The 14,868-nt window shown below is 44.7% G+C and overlaps 1 protein-coding gene and 1 long non-coding RNA gene across 12 annotated transcripts in view; one reads left to right on the top strand and one right to left on the bottom strand.

Moving 5' to 3' along the window:
- The window catches only part of ST3GAL3 (ST3 beta-galactoside alpha-2,3-sialyltransferase 3), a 197,536-nt gene that overhangs the window by 105,878 nt on the left and 76,790 nt on the right, over positions 1 to 14,868 (top strand). The gene's annotated exons all lie outside the window — the stretch shown is intronic.
- LOC111098993 lies at positions 930 to 9,158 on the bottom strand. Its single transcript, XR_005370314.1, has 2 exons — positions 9,049 to 9,158; positions 930 to 1,140 (listed from the first exon to the last, which is right to left on the bottom strand). It is a non-coding gene; the product is annotated as an uncharacterized LOC111098993 (long non-coding RNA).

The following is a 14,868-nucleotide window of genomic DNA, read 5'->3' as shown; positions in this document are numbered from 1 at the left end:
GGAAGCCAAAATGATCCTGTTAAGTGCAAGATAGACCTTGTTTCTCCCGTGATTAGAACTCTCCAATGGCTCCCCATTTCTCTTAGAATAAGGGCCAGAGTTTTTATCACACTCAACCAAGGCCCTTCCATAGTCCCGACCTGTGTTTTCTTACCCCCTCCTTGTTTATTATGCCAGACTGGGCTCCTTGCTGTGCCTCAAATACTCCAAATATTCCCACCTCGGCCTCTTGGCATTTGCCCATTTCTTTGTTTGGGATGCTCTTCCTCAGACATCTGCGGAGACTGCCTCACCTTTTCAGACCTTAGCTCAAATGTCCCTTGCCTGTGCCATTTATGGTAATAACTCTAACCTCCGTTGGCATTCCCCATCCCCCCCTACCGTGTCATTTTTCTCCAGTGTCTTTCATTGTCAGCTATCTATGTTTTGCCTAATTGTCGGTTATTCCCTCCCACTAGAGGGAGGGCAGGTGGAAGGAATTTATCTGTTTTTTTCTCACTATTATTTCTTAGCACCTAAAACGGTGCCCAGCTCTTGGTGATTGCTCAGTAAATATTTGTTGAATTAATGAGTGAATGAATTGGTGGACAGTTCTATAAAGTAGGTGATATTTAAGTGCATTTTAACAAATGACAGCATCGCCGTAGATAAAATTTACCCGCATTTACAGAACTGTGGGTGATCAAGCCAGCATTCAGACCCTCTCCTCCCTGGCTCCTGACTTCCTACCCGTCCCACTATTCTAAAGAGCTTTCCCATCCCCACTGCCCCCCCTTTTCCCCCCAAATTCTAAGTGAGCTTCATAAAGGCCGGAGGAATGAATGTCCTGCCCACAGATGTATTCCCAGGTGCCTCGTACACTGTTCCTGGTGCCCAGGAACTAATTAATCAGTAAGTGTTAACTCAGTTAAGGACAGAGGAAGAGAATATAAGGCAGACTAACACCATCTTTAATAACAAAACCCAGGCCCCAGGTCTCAATTTTGGAAGATTTTGGAGGAATGGGAAGTACAGTGATGAGAACTGCCACGTGGCCCTGTCTTCAGCCCCGAGTGTCACTGTCTCCCTCAGGGTCTCTCACTTCCAGACTGCTGCCGCCACCATCACGATGACTCTAGAGAGCACAGGTTCTCTTTAATGCTTTAAAAAGGAAGGAGAGAAAACAACAACAAAAACCTTTTTTCTTGGTTCCTTTAAGCAAAGCTAAAAATATTTCACTAAAGATGAAAAAGGGGACAATAGAAAAATAAACCCCGAGAGCATAAGAAACCCAAAAAACTCTGTAGTTTGTGGTCTGCAAACTACAGAGTTCTGTTTCTTCTCTTGATGGCTCAAGCCAGAGCCATACTTAGTTCACAGCAGGAGAGCACAGCATTGCAGAATTTGATGGTGCTCTTTGCTTCACAACTTCTAGCTTGTTCACAACCCACGGTTCAAAGACTTCCTCCTATACATCTCGATACCTATGTGATCAAGACCCAAAGAGCCACATTCCTACTTTGTAGCTCACCTGGAGATCTCAGCCCCTTAAACTGGACTGCAGATTGGAATCACCTGGGGAGCTCAAGAAATTACCCATTCCTGCATCCCACCCCGTATAGACTCTGAAGTCATGGAGTTGAGGTGTAGCTTGGGTATTGGGGTTTCTTAAGCTCTTCAGGTGAGTCTGATATGGTTCCAAGTTGAGATTCCCTGCTCTGAAAGATACTGTTCTCTGTCTGAGGAACTCTCCACTTTCCCAGGTAGTTGATACCAGAATAAACTCAGGTTTGAGGGGAGAGCCCTGCCGACACACAGGAGTCTGTCTACATACATTGTCTTTCAACCCAGGTCCTCACCACCCAGAGATTCTTCTGATTTAGCAGATCAGGAATCAGACATAGGTGCTTTAATGTTTAAAAGTTCTCTCCGGTAATTCTAACATCCCAGGATGTTGAGAACTGTGGGAGATAGCCTTCAAGCCCATCACTGTAGTCAAATCTGAATATCGTACTAACTACTGCGGAATGTAGCAGTAGTTATATTAGGATAGTGGCATTGTGGGTACCTTTTTTCCTTTGAGTTTACATTTCGTGTGTTTTCCTCATATACATTTACAATGAAAAGACATATTTGAATATATTCTTTTCTGTAACTTTTTTTCTAACTTCCGCAATGGTCTCTACATCTTTAAACACTACTTTCAAAAATCTATTTTATATTAATTTTTGGTTACCAGTCCTTTCTCTAGCTTTTTCTTTATGGCCTTTTAAAATCTGAATCAGTTGAAGGGTTTCCTATGCATTTTATTGGCCTATTTAAGTATCTCTTCCTTATCTGTAATTGAAATAAATATTTGTGTAAAGACTTAATATCTGTCTTTGCTCTGCTGTCAAATCCCCAGGAGGTCTGAGGGTGAGACATGTTAAGTCTGGAAGAATGGGCAGACCAAATCATGCAGGGCTTTTTTTTTTCTTAAGATTTTATTTATTCATGAGAGACACAGAGCGAGAGAGAGGCAGAGACATAGGCAGAGAGAGAAGCAGGCTCCACGCAGGGAGCCCGATGTGGGACTCGATCCCGGGAACCCAGGATCACGCCCTGAGCCGAAGGCAGATGCTCAACTGCTGAGCCACCCAGGCAACCCCGTGCAGGGCTTTCTATAGAACAGTAGTTTAGGCTTCATCTCGAGGGCTTCATCTCAAGGGCAGACAGTACAAGTTTAGGCTTCTATTTGATATTGAAGTTTTTTTTTTTTTAAGATTTTATTTATTTATTCATGAGAGACTCAGAGAGAGGCAGAGATACAGGCAGAGGGAGAAGCAGGCTCCCTGTGGGGAGCCCGGTGCAGGACTCAATCCCAAGACCCCAGGATCACACCCTGAGCCAAAAGCAGACGCTCAACCACTGAGCCACCCAGGTGCCCCCCACCCTTTTTTAAAGATTATATTTATTTAGCCATTGAAGTGTTTTAAGCAGGTGAAAAACATATCAGTTTTGACCTGTAGGAAGATGACTTTGGCTGTAGGAGGGTAGGTGGATTGGAGAGGACAGAAGTATAAAGAGAGATAGTACATAGTAAAGAAGTAAAGGACAGAAATCAGTAGAGAAAAATCAACAAAACCAAAAGCTGGTTCTTTGAAAAATCTTAATAAAATTGATAAACCTCTAGCCAGGCTAACCGAGAAAAAAGAGAGAATATACAAATGAGCAATATCAGGAATAAAAGGTGCATTATTACTACTGATCCCATGGATATTAAAAGGATAATGAAGGAATATAATTAACAACTCTGTAAAGGCACATTTAATAACTTAGGTGCAATGGACCAATTCCTTGGAAGGTACAAACTACTAAAACTCACACAAGAAGAAGTAGATCATCTGAATAGGCCTGTATCTACTAAAGAAATTGAATCGAAATTTAATAACCTTCCCAAACAGAAAATACTACACTTAGTTGGTTTCACTGGTAAATTCTATCAAACATTTAAGGAAAAGATGTCACGGGTTCTCTATAATCTCTTCCAGGAAATAGAAACAGAGAGAACAACAACAACAACAAAAAAGAGAGAACACTTCCTAACTTGTTCTATGAAGCTAGCATTATCCTAACACCAAAACCAGATGAAGACATTATAAGAAAGGGGGACACCTGGCCAGCTCAGTTGATAGAGCATGAGACTTTTTTTTCTTTTTAAATGTTTTACTTATTTATTCATGAGAGACACAGAGGCAGAGACAGAAGCAGGCTCCCTGTTGGGAGCCCCATGTGGGACTTGATCCCAGGACCCCAGGATCACGCCCTGAGCCAAAGGGAGGCTCTCAACCACTGAGCCACCCAAGCATCCCAAGCATGAGACTCTTGAGCTCAGGGTCATGAGGTTCAAGGCCCACGTTAGGTGCACAGATTGCTTTTTAAAAAAAAAGATATTATAAGAAATGAAAAAACTACAGACCATTATCTCTTGTGAACATAACAGAAATCTTCAACAAAATATTAGCGTTTTGAATCCAACAATGTGTAAGAAGAATCAACACTACGACCAAGGGGATTTATTCCAGGTATGCAAGCCTGGTTCAACATTAGAAAATTATGTATTCCATCCCATCAGCAGGCTAAAGGAGAAAAATAATATGGTCAAATTTATTAGATACAGAAAAAACATTTGATATAACCCAATATCCAATCATGATTTTAGGAAAAAAAAAAAAAAAACTATCAGCAAGCTAGTAAAAGTATAAGGACCACCTACAAAAAATTTGCAGTTAACATCATACTTCATGATGAGAAAACTAGATGTGTTGTCTCCAAATTGGGAAGAAGCAAGAATGTCCCCTTTCTCCATTCCTTGACAGTATTATACTATAAGCTCCAGCTAATTCAATTTAAAAAAAAAAAGAAAGAAAGAAAAGGAGAGGAACTAAAAGGGTTAGAGATTGGGAATGAAGACATAAAACTGTCTTTTTTTCACAGATGACATGATTGTCTATCTAGAAAAACCCAGAGACTTGCCAAAAATCTCCTGGAGCTAATTAGCAATTCTAACAAGGTTGTAGGATACGAAGTTAATAATATACAAAAGTCAGTTGTTTTCCTATATTCCAGGAATAAGCAACTGAAATTTGACATTAAAAACAGTGTCATTAAGGAAATACTGTGACAGTGGAGGCAGAGAGTGGAGTGATGTGCCCACAAGCCAAGGAACGCTGAGGATTGACAGCTGCTACCAGAAGCTACAAAGGAGCACAGAGCAAAGTCTCCCTTACAGCCTCTAGGAGGAACCACTTGAGGGAACCCCTTGATTTTAGACTTCTTGCCTCCTGAACTGTGAGAGGATAAATTTCTGTTGTTTTAGGCTCCCTGGTTTGGGATAATTTGTGGTGGCAGCCTCAGGAGCCTAATAGTGGGAGAAAAGAAGTGCCAGGCAGGGCACCAGCTGGCACAGTCCTGGGGGTGTCAAGATGTCTACTCTGCCTTAGATGAAGATTGCCCATCAGAGATGCCCAGACCTGCATACCCATGTTTAATATGGTTATGACAAGTATGACATGTATTTGTTTCTTAATACGTCATAATACTAGACTGTGAACCTCTAGAGGACAGTCAAGTCCTGTGCTTTAATTGTTCCAGTGCAAAATTTGGATTAGCAGGAACAAATGAAACCTATGTTAATTACTAATCGTATACTGCATGCCCACTAAGCACCGAGCCTTATATACATTATCTCTTTGAGACCTCACCTCTAAGGTAGGTGCCATTATTACCCGTTTTGCAAGTAAAAACTCAAGCCTTCAAAGAATTGCTGCATCTGGGAAAATAAAAAGAATAGCTCACATGTAAAAAAAAATAAAAGTAGGGATGCCTGGGTGGCTCAGCGGTTGAGCGTCTGCCTTTGGCTCAGTGTAATTCCGGGTCTGGGAATCAAGTCCTGAATTAGGCTCCCTGCGGGGAGCCTGCTTCTCCCTCTGCCTATGTCTCTGCCTTTCATTCTGTGTCTTTCATGAATACGTGAATAATATCTTTTTTTTTAAGTAAAAAAATATATAAAAATACAGGATAATTTTATATTAGCATACGCACGCAACGAAAGACTTTGGTATAAGTCTAACTACACACACACCTACTAGCCGAGGTTTGGAGACAGCCAGGGGAGTTGGAGACGATAATCCAAGTAAGAAACATAAAAGGAACAATTTTTGCCTCATTAGATTAGTAAAATGATAATTCAGATGATCCAGAAGTAGTAAAAGCAGAAATCAAGCATTAAAACAGTAGGAGTAGTTAACTGACATTTCTGTAACCTTTAAAAGAATGTTTTAACCTACATTGTTATAGGAAATCATTTGGTCTTTCCATCCATTCTAGAAAATATGTATTATTATAGCTATTGTAAGAGTTGAGGAAACCAGTTACTTCTTATTGGAGGTTATACAACTAACTAGTAAGTGGAAGAGCTAGCTTCTTAAACTCAAGTCTTTTTACCTTTATGCCCATTGTTCTTCATACCAAAGAAAGCAAGGGCTTTGGTGAGAGCAGAGGATGAGTTTTAGACTCAGTTTGTCTTGTCAAAAATGAGAATAATACTTACCTTAAAGTAGGGCTGCACCAAGGGTGTGCAGAGCCCTGGCTAAATATTTTTAAGTAGCACCTCTGGTATATAAACACATTGATGGGCCCATGTGAGATGTAATGATTTACTGATGAAGATTTAGAACAGTGGGGAAAGAAGATGAGAAAACTAGATGTGGTCTCAAAGAGATAATGTATATAAGGCTTGGTGCTTAGTAGGCATGCTTATGTATTTGTTTATTATCCGCTCAGTACACATGAAAGTTCTTCACAGTATCCAGACGCCACCTCTTTCTGTTCTGGTTCAGGCTTCTCTTTGTGGATTTTATTGTCCAGGGCATCACTCCTGGCTAATTCACACCTTCTACCACAAGAAAAAAAACTAATAATACTGTTATTATTCATAGTGCCTTAGCTCTCTGGAACTTGTGTTTTTTTGTTTTTTTTTTTTAAGATTTGTTTATTTGAGAGAGAGAGAGTGCACATGCACATACCAGCATGGGGGCGGGTGGAGAAGGTGGGGTTGCAGAAGGAGAGGGAGAGAGAGTCTTGAACAGACTCCCTAAGGAGCATGGAGCCTGACATAGGGCTGGATCTCATGACCCCAAGATCATGACATGAGATCAAGAGACAGCTGCACAACTGACTAAGGTACCCAGGAACCTGCATTTGAAAAACTTCAGTGTCTGCTCATAATAAAAACCCTCAACAAAGTGGGTATAGGGGGAACTTACCTTGACATAATAAAGACCATATATGAGAAGCTCATAGCTAACATCATCCTCAACAGTAAAAAGCTGAAAGCTAAAAAAAAAAAAAAAAAAAGCTGAAAGCTTTTCCTCTAAGATCAGGAACAAGACAAGGATGTCCACTCTCACCACTTTTATTCATCATAGTATTAGAAGTCTGAGCCAGAACAGGGAAGAAAAAGAAAGGCATCCAAATCAGAAAGGAAGAAGTGAAAGTATGTGTATTTGCAGATGGCGTGATATATAGAGGAGATTTTAAAGACCACCAAAGACCATTAGAACTGATAAACGGATTCAGTAAAGTTGCGGGATATAAAGTCACTACGCAAAAATGAATTGCATTTTTATACAGCAGTAACTATCAGTAACAGAAATTCCTTAAAATTCCATTTACAGGGGATCCCTGGGTGGCTCAGCGGTTTAGCGTCTGCCTTTGGTCCAGGGCGCGATCCTGGAGTCCCGGGATCGAGTCCCACGTCAGGCTCCCGGCATGGGCCTGCTTCTCCCTCCTTCTGTGTCTCTGCCTCTCTCTCTCTCTCTCTCTCTCTATGTGTATCATAAATAAATAAATCTTTAAAAAAAATTCCATTTACAGTTGCCTCAAAAAGAATAAAACCCCTAGAAATAAATTTAACCAAGGAGGTGAAAAACCTGTACACTGAGGACTATAAGACTTTGATGAAAGAAATCGAAGAAGACACAAATAAATGGAAAAATATTCCATGTTCTTGGATCGGAAGAATTAATATTGTTAAAATGTACATACCACTCAAAGCAATCTACAGATTCAATGCAATCCCTGTCAGAATTTATCATTTGAAATTTTACAGTGTTAAAAATAGAACACATCTTCCAACCATGTCTTCTCTTGGACTCTACACCCTGCATGCCTGGATCTCAGGGCTTTACTGCCTTAGAGAATTATTGTAAAGCTAAATGAAATAATTAGGTCAACTATTAGCATATCGTTTATGCTCAGTAAATGTTAGTTTCCCTGTTCTTCCCACTACCACCCTGAAAGAGGATGTGGTGTGTGTGTGTGTGTGTGTGTGTGTGTGTGTGTGTGTGTGTGTGTTTAAAGAAATGAAATGTAGGGCAGCCTGGTGGCTCAGTGGTTTGGTGCCGTCTTCGGCCCAGGGCCAGATCCTGGAGACCCAGGATCGAGTCCCATGTCGGGCTCCCTGCATGGAGCCTGCTTCTCCCTCTGCCTGTGCCTGTGTCTCTCTCCCTCTCTCTCTGTGGATCTCTCATGATTAAATAAATAAAATCTTAAAAAAAAAAAAAAGAAATGAAATATAGAAACACAATTGAATTGGAGCATTTGCAACAGACCCCTGATGGAGAATCACTGTGAGCATTGCCTATACAGCTCAGGCTAAAGGACTTGCAAGAGCTTACTGGAGAGGAGAGCATCCTCTTGGCCAAAATGAAATAAGTGACATGATTCTGGAGACAAAGATAAACTGCAGTAGCATCAGGTCCAGAATCACTGATGGAATAGCAGAATGGCCTGGTTTGTTGAAAAGGTTTTACAGTGCACAGTAAGTAGCAAGAGCTGAAAGGCAAGTCCTCTAGAGCTGAGAAATATCACAAATTCCAGATGTCTCAGATCAAGGAGTCTCTCTGCCTTAAAGCGATGAAAGAGACATAGGACAATGCTGCCAAGTTTATTATAGATCACCGTAAGTGGGGCAAAAACCGTATGGAAGCCCCAGCCGGCAGTGGAGTTCACAAGATGGGTTGGCAACTGCCAAATGTGGGTGAATGAAGAGACTAACGATGTGAAGAGCCAGCAGATCTGTAATTATGAAGTCAGATGGAAGAGGCAGCCAGAGGAGAGAGAAATTATCCTTAAGGAGAAGAGTTTCATCTCACAGCTTGAAAGGACCTATGGCCGTAGTTAGTAGCCTTTCTTTTGTTAGTCTACTTCAGAAAGAAATAAAAATGAAAATATTTAACAACAGAATAGGATTACGAAAGCTAACCTAACCTGCATCTGCCATTTCCCAAGTCATGTTCCAGAAACAGATCTCTAGTAATTGGAGAAATGCATCTTCATCAGGGAAGTTAGGATAGCACTGAAGAAGCAGTGGTGGGACCAGCCCTGGGCTGAGGATTCTTACTGGTGTGTTCAGGCAGTTCCCTCTGACAATAATATTGGCTATTTCTGATTAAATTACCATACTTGCTTGAAGGGACACTAATATTTATTAACACACTGCTTATCAAGCAGTGTGCCAGGTGTTACCTGCGTGGTCTTGTTTCATTGTGAAGACCAGTTCCTGAACTGGTGAACTAGGGGCTGAATGAATGAGGAGACAGCCAGGGGCTGATCTGATTTCAGTCCTCTCTAAGAAGGTTCTAGAACTTAGATTATTGCTCACAAGATGCCCACCACTGGCCTGTAGGGAGAACCCTCAGAGTCCCATCTCCATTTCCCCCCAGCCATCACCATCTCTCCCTAACACTTTGTTAATTGTACTTCCAACCAGTCAAGGTAACCAGTTGAGTTCACTCCAACAAACGTTTTGTTGGGTGCTTACGTACTCTATCCCATGCACCGTTCTGCTATGCACCATGCTTAGTTACCATGGTCTAGGATAGAAGGATCATTTAAAAGGACAGTTCCTGTTCAGTGTAACCAGTGGGAGGCCATAACCAGGTCCTGGCCATTGCTGGGTCCCTAATCCCAGGCCAGTGTCTGGCACACAACAGCAAGGCTGTTACAGTCACCATGTATTGAGAGAAAACTAAGTGCCAGGCATTATACTAAGCACTTTATTCTCTCTCTCTCTCTCTCTCTCTCTCTCTCCTTTTTAAATGAGTAATTATAGCAATTTTATTCAAAATCACCCAAAACTGGAAGGAGCCAAGATATCTGTCAAGGTGAATGGATGCACAAAGTTTGGGGCATCCATACAATTAACTAATATTCAGTGATAAAAACAAATGAACTTTAGGCTACACAAAGACCTGGATGCAATTTATTTTTGGTTGTTTTGTTGTTTTGTTTTTGTGTTTATTTGTCATGTCTTTAAAAACAATTTTAATTCTAGTTAGTTAAAAGTACTTTATTCTCAACCTAACCTTCAATATGGTTGTATGAGTATCATCCCAGTTTTTAAAGATGTGGAAACGAAGGCACAGAGCAATTCAATAACGTGCCCAAAGTCGCACAGCTAGGAAAGGGTGGAGCCAGGACACAAATCCAAGCAGAGTGACTCTTTTGCTTCTAAATGTTTTGTCGAGTGAATGCATGAATGAATGAATGAACAAATGAGAAGGAGGAAGAGAAGGAGACGGGAGAGAAAGAGAACATGGGAACAAGCAAGCTAAGGTGGAGCTGGCTGGGCGAAATGGGGTCTTCAGGCAGGTGGGTTGGTTCTGCTGGGGATGGGAATGTTGCTTAACCGAATGTTGCAAAGATGGCCAGGGTGGAGGGTGAGCAGAGGAAGGCCAGCCCTCCTACTTTGTATTGGGTCCTTTTCTCCACCCCACCCCCAACCCCTGCCACCTCCTCGAGGACATTTGTCCTACAACTGTCCCATCTCTGCCACATCAGGAGTTTCCCTCTTATTCCAACCAACTTACAAACATGCTCAACTGTCTTTTAACCTCAAAAACATCTTTCCCTGCTTCCTCCCTCCAGCTGTTGCTCCATTTCTCTGTCTCCCTTTATAGCAAAAACCATGGTCTCTATTCCATGACCCCACTTCTTCTGTTTTCTCTTAAAGCCAATGAAATCGGCATTTCACCCCCACTCTCCAGTGAACCAGCTCTTGTCAAGGTCAGGAGTGACCTCCCCATTGCCAAAGCCAGCTTTCAAGCCAGTGGCCACATGTTACCAGGCCCTCCAGTGTGTTGTTGCAGTTGGTTCCTCTGTCCTTCTTGGGACACTTCCTCACCTTTGGCAACTGACAGAGCACCTACTTACTCTCTCCAGAAGAGTGTTCTGTCCCATACACTGCCCCTTCCAGCCTCTCGCAGCCTCCTCACCTCCCAAACATTGATCCCTAAATGTTCCCTCCCACTGGCCATCATTCAGTGACCCTCTGCAAAGACAGGATCCAAACTGGAGCGAAGCATTCAGTCTCCGTGATCTGGATGCCTGCCTCTTCCACCTCATGGTTCACATAGCCTTCGTGTGGTGCTCTAGAGGACAGCCAGCCCCTCCAAGTGTGCTTTCTCACCACATCCTCCCAAGATCCCTGGGAATTAAGTGGTTCCCATTTGCAGATGAGGAAGCTTGAGAATCAGATTTTCCATTACTTGCCCAAGGTCACACGATGTGCCAGTGTCCTCTGTGAAAGTTTCTCATTCCAGATCCTATGCTCTTCCCATTTGCCACCCGTTGCCTGGCCTGATCCTTCAACCCCGTGCTCCTGGCTGCAGCAGCTGAATGGAAGTGTGGTTCCTTCTCTTGGGTTCCAGTCTGTCTATCTGGATTTCCTCTTGAGTGCAGTGGTTCACACTCTTCACCCCAGGGGCTTGGTAGTCACGTTTGCAGGACAATGGGTGCTCTTACTGGTTGAAATGCTAAATCTCCCGAAATGAAAGGCCAGCTGGAGAGTATGAGAAGAACAAGGGCTGAATGATTTGATCAGACATCTGTGGGGCCCTCCTGGCATTTGGAGTGTGAGTGCCTTAGAGAAACTAACTATTCTGGCCTGAGGGAGTTGGCAACTGTTAATCTTGGTGGTTTTGACCGCTAACTGCCCTAGAGGTCCCAGCCTGCTGGATGACTCAGACTCCCCAACACTCCCCCTATTCTTCTCTCCCTGGGGTAGTCAGAGGCCATTGCTAAGGCATTTTAATTTGGTAATAACTTGACCTGGCCCACTGTCCCCGGGGCTGTATGTTTTAGGAGTTACTGTTGCTTTCTCAATGGGGGGTTGATTTAGAGCTGCTCATCCTCCACCTCTGGCTACCTTGCGCTCTCATGGGAAGAGCCTTCCCGGCTGGGTTCTGGCTTCCCAGTGCCTCCTCTTCCCCATGAGAGATTACCTGAGTCCTCGGACCTTGGACTGCCTGTGGAGGCCGAGAAAAATTAAGGTCATTCCACCTTAAGTTCAGCGTTAGCACAAGTACAGCCATCTCAGGCCCTGTGAATAAGAGCTGAACTTTACCTTACTTCAGTTAAGCCCCATATTAGAATGAGAACAAAGCTCAGAATGCCCTTAGCAGGAAATCCCATATCAGAAAGACAACAGAGCTCAGAGAATCCCATATCAGATCTTAAGAGACTCCCCCACCCTTTGCTCCCATATTGGAATGGAAAAAAAAAAAAAAATTCCTCCACTCCTTCTGAAAATCCCCTAGACCAGCCCATAAAAAACCCAGCTGTAAACCACTTTGGGGTCTAAGTCCCTGCTCCACTGTGTCGGGTACACTTGGACCCAAGCTCAAGCTTGCTAATAAACCCTCGTGCGCTTGCATCAGTGTCGGCTCCTTGGTGGTTTCTTGGATTCACAATCTTGGGCACAACACTGCCCATGGTCCTTAATCCTTGAAGCACCTTGCCACAGGTTGATGGTATAAACTGGAGAGAGGAAAGATGTGGCCACAGGCTTTTCTCTTGTTGTATATACATTTCTGTCTTCAATGCGAAACTTCTGGAATTCAGAAAGAACACAGAAACCCACAGTTAGAAGGCAGGCCCACAGATGGTGGGGGACTGGGAGACAGGGATATGAAGGACTCAGGACATCTCGGTGCTTGGGGCGTACTTTCAGAGCGCGGTGTGAGGCCTTCGTGGTCCTCTTCTCTGCCCCTCCCCACCAGCCCTCACCACTTCTGTGCTAGCCAAGGACTCCGTGCCTCCCTCTGTGATCCACACTGCACAAGTCTACCAAGGCTGCCACTTGACGAGCCTTCTGATCTTGGTTAGGTCTCTTCATTTTTCTGAGCTCATGTGTAAATTGATAACTCATGGCCACCTACTCACATCGCTGCTGAAGAAGTAACAAAATCTGTATTTCAGTCACCGTGCCCTGTCTGAGGGCTTCCCGCAAGTTCATGAATTGTCCCGAAGTTTTGTATTTTGTTTCGGAAATAACAGTTGTTTACATAAGAGAGTACTGTTACGTAAATTCTCTTGTTAAACCTTTGACTTTCTTTTTTTTTTTTTAATTTTTATTTATTTATTTATGATAGTCACAGAGAGAGAGAGAGAGGCAGAGACACAGGCAGAGGGAGAAGCAGGCTCCATGCACGGGGAGCCCGACGTGGGATTCGATCCCGGGACTCCAGGATCGCGCCCTGGGCCAAAGGCAGGCGCTAAACCGCTGCGCCATCCAGGGATCCCTACCTTTGACTTTCTTTTGCCTACCAAATAAAGTCTCTAACTCTGGCTTAGCCCTTGGCATTGGCATTTGCATTTCTGGCTTTACATTTCATTGTAAGAAAGACTTAAAAAAAAAAAAAAAAGTAGATTTCTAGAAGCAGGGGCACAGGGATGCAGAAGAGTTTGTCTACATTGAGTGAGCAGTTACTCTGCGCAGGGCCCTGGGCTAGGCCCGCAGGGGCACATGAGTGAATCACACAGACACATCGTGGTTTCTGGAGAGCCAGTGTGGGCGGCAGCCCCCTCCCCGCTGGCCCTGCCCCTGCCGCACCCAGTTCCTGCAGAAGGCAGCCCTGAGGGGAGACCTACCAGGGGGCCCCTGGTGCCGCAGAGCAGCATTGGCCGCGGGCCCAAGGGGGGGCAGGGGGATGGGCCCAGGGACTGGCACCCCGCCAGGGCTCCCTCAGGTGCCCCAGCATGCACGGCCTCCAGCCTCACAGCCCCTGCGTGTGTCCTGTCGTCCCAGCGTGCTTCTCTCCAGACTGCACTGGCAGGGGTTTGGGCCGCACGGCAATGACTCCAGCCCCTCATCAAACACATAAGGACACTGACGCCCTAGTGACGTGACTGTAGTCGCAGCCACAAAGCCAGGCTAGAACACCCACGTCTTCAGAAAAACATCCCGCAGATGGTCAGCAAACACTCTGAACTGTGGGCTCCCCAGGTGGTCTTGTTTTTCAGGACAAGCGCAGTGAGACTGTATCAGAGTCATTTTGTTCCTTCAGAAAACTTTCTCGGTGTCTTCTGTGGGCCCATCTCTGTGCAAGGTCGTGGGGATGCAGGGTCAGACCAGGCCCCGGCCATGGGAATGCACAGTGTAGGGGGGCAGACGTACTAGCGGCAATTACAGTAGCGTGTGGCAGCGCCTCTGGGCTGGGCCTGTAATGTGGGGGGCAGGGGCACGGGCCGTGGGGCATGGGGAGCCACTTAGCCCCACCTGAGGGTCAGGGCAGGACTCCAGTGAAGGTGAGATCTGAGCTCGGTTGCAAAGGACGTGTAGGCAGAGCCAGGTGGTGAGGGATAATGAAGAACGTTCCAGGCAGAGAGGATAGGAGAGCAGGAGAGCATCTTCAACTAAACATCTAGTTGTTACAGCAACAGCCCCAACATTGTCTGACTCCGCTCAGGCCCCTGAGAGTGGTTGCCACTGTGTGTGTGTGGAGAGAGCAGAGGCAGGCGTGGCCGGCGTGTCGGGTCCCCCGATGAGGCTTGGAAGGGCAGTGCCCGCGACTGTCAGAGCCTGGGTGGCTCTCTCCCTGGGTCTCCAGGCTCCATGTGCCTTGTCCGGGAGCCTGGACAGAGTTCCTCACGTCCTTGGTGTTGAGTTGAGCTTGCTGCAAGGAATCTGTGCAAAACCCAGTGAGTTCCTTTTACCAAATTCTTTTTTATTTTTTTTATTTATTTTTTTTATTTGAGGGCAGCCTGGGTGGTTCAGTAGTTTAGCGCCGCCTTCAGCCCAGGGCATGATCCTGGAGACCCGGGATCGAGTCCCACGTCGGGCTCCCTACATGGAGCCTGCTTTTCCCTCTGCCTGTGTCTCTGCCTCTCTCTTTCTGTGTCTCTCATGAATAAATACTTTAAATCTTAAAAAAAAAAAAATTATTTGAGAGAGAGAGAGATCAAGCAGGGGAAAGGGCAGAGGGAGAAGCAGGGATCCTGGGCCTCTGGGATCATGACCTGAGCCCAAGGCAGACACCCAACTGACTGAGCCACCCAGGCGCCCCC

This window comes from Canis lupus, chromosome 15, assembly GCF_011100685.1.
Source record: "Canis lupus familiaris isolate Mischka breed German Shepherd chromosome 15, alternate assembly UU_Cfam_GSD_1.0, whole genome shotgun sequence".
Lineage (NCBI taxonomy): Eukaryota > Metazoa > Chordata > Mammalia > Carnivora > Canidae > Canis > Canis lupus.
Note: the sequence above shows the minus strand (reverse complement) of the source record. Positions and strands in the feature narration are given on the sequence as shown.